An 11,272-nucleotide genomic window follows, 5' to 3' on the forward strand; every position below is an offset into this window, starting at 1 on the left:
TCTGACTCTGACAGAGTGTCTTACCCAGGCTCTCTCCCCTGCCCTATCCCTGTAACCCCACACATTCACCATGGCTAACCCATTTAACCTAGACATCTTGGAATACTAAGGAACAATTTAGCAAGGCCAAATCACTTAATCTGCACATCTTTGGAGTGAGGGAGGAAATCAAAGTGCTCGTAGGAAACATGCAGACACGGGAAAAATGTGCAAACTCCATATAGTCACCCAAGACGAATTGAACCTGGTTTCCTGGTGCTGAGAAGTGGCAGCGCTAACCACTGTGCCATTAATATACAGGATAAGATATTACAAATAAAATTTTATCCTGTACATTAACTGCAGATTGAGTAGCTCTTACTGATTATATCTTGCATTCAGAAAGCACTGGCATGAGGACCAATGTAGGGCAAAGGAAGGTGGAATACATAAGAGTCATAGAGGTTTACATCATTGAAACAGGCCCTCTGGCCCAACTTGTCCATGCCGCCCAGTTTTTACCATTAAGCTAATCACAATTGCTTGTGGTTGGCCCATATCCCTCTATACCAATCTTACCCATTTAACTGTCTAAATGCTTTTTAAAAGACAAAATTGTACCCGCCTCTGCCAGTACTTCTGGCAGCTCATTCCTCTGAAAAAATTGCCCTTCTGGGCCCTTTCATATATCTCCCCTCACCTTTGAACCTATGCCCTCTAGTGTTAGACTCCCCTACCTTTGGGAAAAGATGTTGACTATCTGATGTTGACGACCTTTTGGCCCTCTGATCATCTAAGAGGAAATATAATTTTTAATTATAAATTCAATGTGTTATGAGGCACAGTCAGCAGTGACTCGATGTGGTTTAGATGTTGGGAGTTCGTGGGGAAACTAACAGCAATGGCAAAATGACTTAAGCATGAAGTGTTTGTGTCAGTGGCCTAAGGCATTGGAAAGTTGAAGGTTAATAGCAATGGTGTTATGTGTGATATGTAGCTCTGCTGCAGCTCACAAAGGATACCATAATCTGAACAAGTGTCCTGGGAAGAAAATTGAGCCAGTGGCAAGGGAGTTGAGATTAGAGTAGCTACCAAAAATTAAGGAAATTTCAGCTTGTAAGTTGTTGTAAAGGCAGTTGAACAGCACAGACTGGTTGTGGGAATTTGTGGAAATAGTTGGTCAGTGGTCCAGAGTATTGTGGAAAAAAGGGTAAGGCTTTTGAAGTTTTTTTGCCTTGCACTCATTAGGATGGACGCATGAATGCCAGTTTTTAAAGAAAACCATTTTACTGCATGAGAAAAGAGGGTGTTGATTGGTTGGCAAGTCAGCTCTGATTGTTGCCACAGTGAATGTACCAAGGAACTGTTGTTCCTCCATGCTCTTGTTTATTCAGAAAACGTACAATGTTGGACATATTCATTTTGCCTGTAGAGGACAAATCCCTGCATGCGAATATATGTAACTTCCAGTAAATGTGAGTTACATTGTGAGCCTGACTGTAATCTTAAATTAATGTAATTCTTAGCATACTCAGTTGCCCAATCACAGAATCACATTTAATAGTCATTGTTGCCTGTTTTGCCAGGAATATGTCCAGCTTTGCAACCCTTTTTTAATGCAGTATAAATTGTTGTTTCCTTCGAAATTTGGCATTCTTGCATCTGTCCTGATGAGTACAGTAAGAAGTCTTTCAGCACCAGGTTAAAGTCCACCAGGTTTATTTGGAATCATGAGCTTTCAGAGCGCTGTTCCTTCAGGTGAGACTGCTTACTCTGCCCATCCCAGTTCGACGCTGGGATTTCCACATCATGTCCTGATGAGTGCAAGATGAAAAGCTATGACAGCATGTCACATTTTTCGGTACTGAATTTTTGCAAATTATGCTGCAACAAAGTTGGCATGCCAATGAGGAGGAAGAATGATGGAAAATTTCACATGAAAATATCTGATTTTTGTAAAAGGTGGCTAAGCATTGCTCAGTTCCAAGTTTAGAGGGCATTAGAAAATATTTGAGGTGCAATTTAATGCGCATGGGAACAGCAGAATGTGGTTTCTTGCTATTCACTATACCGGCTTTCTGTTTCAGCATGCTTGTTTATAGATTGCAAGTGGACAGCTGCTCTTTTTGAAAATTGGGAAAGCAGGAATTTTGTTTCAAAAACTCAGGACCAAACATTTATTGGGAGAAAGGTGAGAACTGGTGTGGAGCCAGTCTTTACTGGGAGTTGTGTGGGAGAACCAACCAAATGTCACCATTTTTAAATGTGCATTCATTTAAGAGAACTAAGTTTGAAAAAGTAAATGCTTGAACTTAGAATCTAAAATATGACCATGAACTTGAAGAATAATACGTGCTGCTTCCGTAAGGAATTGTGGGTGGCAGACAACTCTTGTTGCAGTCATTAAATAATTTTCTAATAAAAAGGATATGGGGAACAGTTGGGGGAGGTGGATTTGCGACTAGAAGAGAGATCTGGGTGGCACGGTGGTTAGCACTGCTGCCTCGCAGTTCTAGTGACCCGTGTTCAATTCCAGCCTTGGGCAACCGTCTGTGGAGTCTGCACGTTCTCCCTGTGTATGCGTGGGTTTCCTCCATAGATGTGCAGGTTAGGTTGATTGGCATTGATAAATTGACCTTAATGTCAGGGGGATTAGCAGGGTAAACAAGGGTGACGGGAATATGGTCTAGGTGGGATTATGGTTGGTACAGGCTCAGTGGGCCAAATGGCCTCCTGTACTGTAGGGATTCTATGATCTGATCTGATTGAAAGGTGGAGCAGGCTCGAAGGGCTGAGGGGATTGCAGTCTGGGTTCAGTGGGATTGGGGTGAGGGGATTGCAGTCTGGGTTCAGGGGGATTGGGTTCAGGGGGATTGCGGTCTGGGTTCAGGGGGATTGCGGTCTGGGTTCAGGGGGATTGCGGTCTGGGTTCAGGGGGATTGCGGTCTGGGTTCAGGGGGATTGCGGTCTGGGTTCAGGGGGATTGCGGTCTGGGTTCAGGGGGATTGCGGTCTGGGTTCAGGGGGATTGCGGTCTGGGTTCAGGGGGATTGCGGTCTGGGTTCAGGGGGATTGCGGTCTGGGTTCAGGGGGATTGCGGTCTGGGTTCAGGGGGATTGCGGTCTGGGTTCAGGGGGATTGCGGTCTGGGTTCAGGGGGATTGCGGTCTGGGTTCAGGGGGATTGCGGTCTGGGTTCAGGGGGATTGCGGTCTGGGTTCAGGGGGATTGCGGTCTGGGTTCAGGGGGATTGCGGTCTGGGTTCAGGGGGATTGCGGTCTGGGTTCAGGGGGATTGCGGTCTGGGTTCAGGGGGATTGCGGTCTGGGTTCAGGGGGATTGCGGTCTGGGTTCAGGGGGATTGCGGTCTGGGTTCAGGGGGATTGCGGTCTGGGTTCAGGGGGATTGCGGTCTGGGTTCAGGGGGATTGCGGTCTGGGTTCAGGGGGATTGCGGTCTGGGTTCAGGGGGATTGCGGTCTGGGTTCAGGGGGATTGCGGTCTGGGTTCAGGGGGATTGCGGTCTGGGTTCAGGGGGATTGCGGTCTGGGTTCAGGGGGATTGCGGTCTGGGTTCAGGGGGATTGCGGTCTGGGTTCAGGGGGATTGCGGTCTGGGTTCAGGGGGATTGCGGTCTGGGTTCAGGGGGATTGCGGTCTGGGTTCAGGGGGATTGCGGTCGGGGTTCAGGGGGATTGGGGTCTGGTTTCAGGGGGATTGGGGTCTGGGTTCAGGGGGATTGCGGTCTGGGTTCAGGGGGATTGGGGTCTGGGTTCAGGGGGATTGCGGTCTGGGTTCAGGGGGATTGCGGTCTGGGTTCAGTGGGATTGCGGTCTGAGTTCTGTGGGATTGCGGTCTGGGTTCAGTGGGATTGCGGTCTGGGTTCAGTGGGATTGCGGTCTGGGTTCAGGGGGATTGCGGTCTGGGTTCAGGGGGATTGCGGTCTGGGTTCAGGGGGATTGCGGTGAGGGGATTGCGGTCTGGGTTCAGGGGGATTGGGGTGAGGGGATTGCGGTCTGGGTTCAGTGGGGATTGGGGAGAGGAGATTGCGGTCTGGGTTCAGGGGTATTGGGTTGAGGGGATTGCGGTCTGGGTTCAGTGGGATTGGGGTGAGGGGATTGAGGTCCAGGTTCAGGGGGATTGGGGTGAGCGGATTGCGGTCTGGGTTCAGGGGGATTGGGGTGAGGGGATTGCGGTCCGGGTTCAGGGGGATTGGGGTGAGGGGATTGCGGTCCGGGTTCAGGGGGATTGGGGTGAGTGGATTGCGGTCCGGGTTCAGGGGGATTGGGGTGAGGGGATTGGGGTGATGGGATTGCGGTCCGGGTTCAGGGGGATTGCAGTCTGGGTTCAGGGAGATTGGGGTGAGGGGATTGTGGTCCGGGTTAAGGGGGATTGCGGTCTGGGTTCAGTGGGATTGGGGTGAGGGGATTGGGGTCTGGGTTCAGGGGGATTGGGGTCCGGGTTCAGGGGGATTGGGGTCTGGGTTCAGGGGGATTGGGGTGAGGGGATTGCGGTCTGGGTTCAGGGGGATTGCGGTCTGGGTTCAGGGGGATTGGGGTGAGGGGATTGCGGTCCGGGTTCAGGGGGATTGGGGTGAGGGGATTGCGGTCCGGGTTCAGTGGGATTGGGGTGAGTGGATTGCGGTCCGGGTTCAGGGGGATTGGGGTGAGGGGATTGGGGTGATGGGATTGCGGTCCGGGTTCAGGGGGATTGCAGTCTGGGTTCAGGGAGATTGGGGTGAGGGGATTGCGGTCCGGGTTAAGGGGGATTGCGGTCTGGGTTCAGTGGGATTGGGGTGAGGGGATTGCAGTCTGGGTTCAGGGGGATTGGGGTCCGGGTTCAGGGGGATTGGGGTCTGGGTTCAGGGGCATTGGGGTGAGGGGATTGCGGTCTGGGTTCAGGGGGATTGCGGTCTGGGTTCAGGGGGATTGGGGTGAGGGGATTGCGGTCTGGGTTCCGGGGGATTGGGTAAGGGGATTGCGGTCTGGGTTCAGGGGGATTGGGGTGAGGGGCTTTCAGTCTGGGTTCAGGGGGATTGGGGTGAGGGGATTGCGGTGTGGGTTCAGGGGGATTGGGGTGAGGGGATTGCGGTGTGGGTTCAGGGGGATTGGGATGAGGGGATTGCGGTCCGGGTTCAGGGGGATTGGGGTGAGGGGATTGCGGTCCGGGTTCAGGGGGATTGGGGTGAGGGGATTGCGGTCCGGGTTCAGGGGATTGGGGTGAGGGGATTGCGGTGTGGGTTCAGGGGGATTGGGGTGAGGGGATTGCGGTCTGGGTTCAGGGGGATTGCGGTCTGGGTTCAGGGGGATTGGGGTGAGGGGATTGCGGTCTGGGTTCAGTGGGGATTGCGGTCTGGGTTCAGGGGGATTGCGGTCTGGGTTCAGTGGGGATTGCGGTCTGGGTTCAGTGGGGATTGCGGTCTGGGTTCAGTGGGGATTGCGGTCTGGGTTCAGTGGGGATTGCGGTCTGGGTTCAGTGGGGATTGCGGTCTGGGTTCAGTGGGGATTGCGGTCTGGGTTCAGGGGGATTGCGGTCTGGGTTCGGGGGATTGCGCTCTGGGTTCGGGGGATTGCGGTCTGGGTTCGGGGGATTGCGGTCTGGGTTCGGGGGATTGCGGTCTGGGTTCGGGGGATTGCGGTCTGGGTTCGGGGGATTGCGGTCTGGGTTCGGGGGATTGCGGTCTGGGTTCGGGGGATTGCGGTCCGGGTTCGGGGGATTGCGGTCTGGGTTCGGGGGATTGCGGTCTGGGTTCAGGGGGATTGCGGTCTGGGTTCAGGGGGATTGCGGTCTGGGTTCAGGGGGATTGCGGTCTGGGTTCAGGGGGATTGCGGTCTGGGTTCAGTGGGGATTGCGGTCTGGGTTCAGGGGGATTGCAGTCTGGGTTCAGGGGGATTGCGGTGAGGGGATTGCGGTCTGGGTTCAGGGGGATTGGGGTGAGGGGATTGCGGTCTGGGTTCTGGGGGATTGGGTAAGGGGATTGCGGTCTGGGTTCAGGGGGATTGGGGTGAGGGGATTGCGGTCTGGGTTCGGGGGATTGCGGTCTGGGTTCGGGGGATTGCGGTCTGGGTTCGGGGGATTGCGGTCTGGGTTCGGGGGATTGCGGTCCGGGTTCGGGGGATTGCGGTCCGGGTTCGGGGGATTGCGGTCCGGGTTCGGGGGATTGCGGTCCGGGTTCGGGGGATTGCGGTCCGGGTTCGGGGGATTGCGGTCCGGGTTCGGGGGATTGCGGTCTGGGTTCAGGGGGATTGCGGTCTGGGTTCAGGGGGATTGCGGTCTGGGTTCAGTGGGGATTGCGGTCTGAGTTCAGGGGGATTGCAGTCTGGGTTCAGGGGGATTGCGGTCTGGGTTCAGGGGGATTGGGGTGAGGGGATTGCGGTCTGGGTTCTGGGGGATTGGGTAAGGGGATTGCGGTCTGGGTTCAGGGGGATTGGGGTGAGGGGATTGCGGTCTGGGTTCAGGGGGATTGGGGTGAGGGGCTTTCAGTCTGGGTTCAGGGGGATTGGGGTGAGGGGATTGCGGTGTGGGTTCAGGAAGATTGGGATGAGGGGATTGCGGTCCGGGTTCAGGGGGATTGGGGTGAGGGGATTGCGGTCTGGGTTCAGGGGGATTGCGGTCTGGGTTCAGGGGGATTGGGGTGAGGGGATTGCGGTCTGGGTTCAGTGGGGATTGCGGTCTGGGTTCAGTGGGGATTGCGGTCTGGGTTCAGGGGGATTGGGGTGAGGGGATTGCGGTCTGGGTTCTGGGGGATTGGGAAAGGGGATTGCGGTCTGGGTTCAGGGGGATTGGGGTGAGGGGATTGCGGTCTGGGTTCAGGGGGATTGGGGTGAGGGGCTTTCAGTCTGGGTTCAGGGGGATTGGGGTGAGGGGATTGCGGTGTGGGTTCAGGAAGATTGGGATGAGGGGATTGCGGTCCGGGTTCAGGGGGATTGGGGTGAGGGGATTGCGGTCTGGGTTCAGGGGGATTGCGGTCTGGGTTCAGGGGGATTGGGGTGAGGGGATTGCGGTCTGGGTTCAGTGGGGATTGCGGTCTGGGTTCAGTGGGGATTGCGGTCTGGGTTCAGTGGGGATTGCGGTCTGTGTTCAGGGGGATTGCGGTCTGTGTTCAGTGGGGATTGCGGTCTGGGTTCAGGGGGATTGCGGTCTGGGTTCAGGGGGATTGCGGTCTGGGTTCAGTGGGGATTGCGGTCTGGGTTCAGTGGGGATTGCGGTCTGGGTTCAGTGGGGATTGCGGTCTGGGTTCAGTGGGGATTGCGGTCTGGGTTCAGTGGGGATTGCGGTCTGGGTTCAGGGGGTTTGCGGTCTGGTTTCAGGGGGATTGCGGTCTGGTTTCAGGGGGATTGCGGTCTGGTTTCAGGGGGATTGCGGTCTGGTTTCAGGGGGATTGCGGTCTGGTTTCAGGGGGATTGCGGTCTGGGTTCAGGGGGATTGCGGTCTGGGTTCAGTGGGGATTGGGGTGAGGGGATTGCGGTCTGGGTTCAGGGGGATTGCGGTCTGGGTTCAGGGGGATTGCGGTCTGGGTTCAGGGGGATTGCGGTCTGGGTTCAGTGGGGATTGGGGTGAGGGGATTGCGGTCTGGGTTCAGTGGGGATTGGGGTGAGGGGATTGCGGTCTGGGTTCAGTGGGGATTGGGGTGAGGGGATTGCGGTCTGGGTTCAGTGGGGATTGCGGTCTGGGTTCAGTGGGGATTGCGGTCTGGATTCAGGGGGATTGCGGTCTGGGTTCAGGGGGATTGCGGTCTGGGTTCAGGGGGATTGCGGTCTGGGTTCAGGGGGATTGCGGTCTGGGTTCAGGGGGATTGCGGTCTGGGTTCAGGGGGATTGCGGTCTGGGTTCAGGGGGATTGCGGTCTGGGTTCAGGGGGATTGCGGTCTGGGTTCAGGGGGATTGCGGTCTGGGTTCAGGGGGATTGCGGTCTGGGTTCAGGGGGATTGCGGTCTGGGTTCAGGGGGATTGCGGTCTGGGTTCAGGGGGATTGCGGTCTGGGTTCAGGGGGATTGCGGTCTGGGTTCAGGGGGATTGCGGTCTGGATTCAGTGGGGATTGGGGTGAGGGGATTGCGGTCTGGGTTCAGTGGGGATTGGGGTGAGGGGATTGCGGTCTGGGTTCAGGGGGATTGCGGTCTGGGTTCAGGGGGATTGCGGTCTGGGTTCGGGGGGATTGCGGTCTGGGTTCGGGGGGATTGCGGTCTGGGTTCAGTGGGGATTGCGGTCTGGGTTCAGTGGGGATTGCGGTCTGGGTTCAGTGGGGATTGCGGTCTGGGTTCAGTGGGGATTGCGGTCTGGGTTCAGTGGGGATTGCGGTCTGGGTTCAGTGGGGATTGCGTTCTGGGTTCAGTGGGGATTGCGGTCTGGGTTCAGTGGGGATTGGGGTCTGGGTTCAGTGGGGATTGCGGTCTGGGTTCAGTGGGGATTGCGGTCTGGGTTCAGTGGGGATTGCGGTCTGGGTTCAGTGGGGATTGCGTTCTGGGTTCAGTGGGGATTGCGGTCTGGGTTCAGGGGGATTGCGGTCTGGGTTCAGGGGGATTGCGGTCTGGGTTCAGTGGGGATTGCGGTCTGGGTTCAGGGGGATTGCGGTCTGGGTTCAGGGGGATTGCGGTCTGGGTTCAGTGGGGATTGCGGTCTGGGTTCAGGGGGATTGCGGTCTGGGTTCAGGGGGATTGCGGTCTGGGTTCAGTGGGGATTGGGGTGAGGGGATTGCGGTCTGGGTTCAGTGGGGATTGCGGTCTGGGTTCAGGGGGATTGCGGTCTGGGTTCAGGGGGATTGCGGTCTGGGTTCAGGGGGATTGCGGTCTGGGTTCAGGGGGATTGCGGTCTGGGTTCAGGGGGATTGCGGTCTGGGTTCAGGGGGATTGCGGTCTGGGTTCAGGGGGATTGCGGTCTGGGTTCAGTGGGGATTGGGGTCTGGGTTCAGTGGGGATTGCGGTCTGGTTTCAGGGGGATTGCGGTCTGGGTTCAGTGGGGATTGCGGTCTGGGTTCAGTGGGGATTGCGGTCTGGTTTCAGGGGGATTGCGGTCTGGGTTCAGTGGGGATTGCGGTCTGGTTTCAGGGGGATTGGGGTCTGGTTTCAGGGGGATTGGGGTCTGGGTTCAGTGGGGATTGGGGTCTGGGTTCAGTGGGGATTGGGGTCTGGGTTCAGGGGGATTGCGGTCTGGGTTCAGTGGGGATTGGGGTCTGGGTTCAGTGGGGATTGGGGTCTGGGTTCAGTGGGGATTGGGGTCTGGGTTCAGGGGGATTGCGGTCTGGGTTCAGTGGGGATTGGGGTCTGGGTTCAGTGGGGATTGCGGTCTGGGTTCAGTGGGGATTGGGGTGAGGGGATTGCGGTCTGGGTTCAGTGGGGATTGGGGTGAGTGGATTGCGGTCTGGGTTCAGTGGGGATTGCGGTCTGGGTTCAGTGGGGATTGCGGTCTGGGTTCAGTGGGGATTGCGGTCTGGGTTCAGTGGGGATTGCGGTCTGGTTTCAGGGGGATTGCGGTCTGGGTTCAGTGGGGATTGGGGTGAGGGGATTGCGGTCTGGGTTCAGGGGGATTGCGGTCTGGGTTCAGTGGGGATTGCGGTCTGGGTTCAGGGGGATTGCGGTCTGGGTTCAGTGGGGATTGCGGTCTGGGTTCAGTGGGGATTGCGGTCTGGGTTCAGTGGGGATTGCGGTCTGGGTTCAGTGGGGATTGCGGTCTGGGTTCAGGGGGATTGCGGTCTGGGTTCAGTGGGGATTGCGGTCTGGGTTCAGTGGGGATTGCGGTCTGGGTTCAGTGGGGATTGCGGTCTGGGTTCAGGGGGATTGCGGTCTGGGTTCAGTGGGGATTGGGGTCTGGGTTCAGGGGGATTGCGGTCTGGTTTCAGGGGGATTGGGGTCTGGGTTCAGTGGGGATTGCGGTCTGGTTTCAGGGGGATTGGGGTCTGGGTTCAGGGGGATTGCGGTCTGGGTTCAGTGGGGATTGGGGTCTGGGTTCAGTGGGGATTGCGGTCTGGGTTCAGTGGGGATTGCGGTCTGGGTTCAGTGGGGATTGCGGTCTGGGTTCAGGGGGATTGCGGTCTGGGTTCAGTGGGGATTGCGGTCTGGGTTCAGGGGGGATTGCGGTCTGGGTTCAGTGGGGATTGGGGTCTGGGTTCAGTGGGGATTGCGGTCTGGGTTCAGTGGGGATTGCGGTCTGGGTTCAGGGGGGATTGCGGTCTGGGTTCAGGGGGATTGCGGTCTGGGTTCAGTGGGGATTGCGGTCTGGGTTCAGGGGGGATTGCGGTCTGGGTTCAGTGGGGATTGCGGTCTGGGTTCAGTGGGGATTGCGGTCTGGGTTCAGGGGGGATTGCGGTCTGGGTTCAGTGGGGATTGGGGTCTGGGTTCAGGGGGATTGCGGTCTGGGTTCAGTGGGGATTGGGGTCTGGGTTCAGTGGGGATTGCGGTCTGGGTTCAGGGGGGATTGCGGTCTGGGTTCAGTGGGGATTGCGGTCTGGGTTCAGTGGGGATTGCGGTCTGGGTTCAGGGGGATTGCGGTCTGGGTTCAGTGGGGATTGGGGTCTGGGTTCAGGGGGATTGCGGTCTGGTTTCAGGGGGATTGGGGTCTGGGTTCAGTGGGGATTGCGGTCTGGTTTCAGGGGGATTGGGGTCTGGGTTCAGGGGGATTGCGGTCTGGGTTCAGTGGGGATTGGGGTCTGGGTTCAGTGGGGATTGCGGTCTGGGTTCAGTGGGGATTGCGGTCTGGGTTCAGTGGGGATTGCGGTCTGGGTTCAGGGGGATTGCGGTCTGGGTTCAGTGGGGATTGCGGTCTGGGTTCAGGGGGGATTGCGGTCTGGGTTCAGTGGGGATTGGGGTCTGGGTTCAGTGGGGATTGCGGTCTGGGTTCAGTGGGGATTGCGGTCTGGGTTCAGGGGGGATTGCGGTCTGGGTTCAGGGGGATTGCGGTCTGGGTTCAGTGGGGATTGCGGTCTGGGTTCAGGGGGGATTGCGGTCTGGGTTCAGTGGGGATTGCGGTCTGGGTTCAGTGGGGATTGCGGTCTGGGTTCAGGGGGGATTGCGGTCTGGGTTCAGTGGGGATTGGGGTCTGGGTTCAGGGGGATTGCGGTCTGGGTTCAGTGGGGATTGGGGTCTGGGTTCAGGGGGGATTGCGGTCTGGGTTCAGGGGGGATTGCGGTCTGGGTTCAGTGGGGATTGCGGTCTGGGTTCAGTGGGGATTGCGGTCTGGGTTCAGTGGGGATTGCGGTCTGGGTTCAGTGGGGATTGCGGTCTGGGTTCAGGGGGGATTGCGGTCTGGGTTCAGTGGGGATTGGGGTCTGGGTTCAGGGGGATTGCGGTCTGGGTTCAGTGGGGATTG

This window comes from Mustelus asterias, chromosome 15 (genome assembly GCF_964213995.1).
Source record: "Mustelus asterias chromosome 15, sMusAst1.hap1.1, whole genome shotgun sequence".
Lineage (NCBI taxonomy): Eukaryota > Metazoa > Chordata > Chondrichthyes > Carcharhiniformes > Triakidae > Mustelus > Mustelus asterias.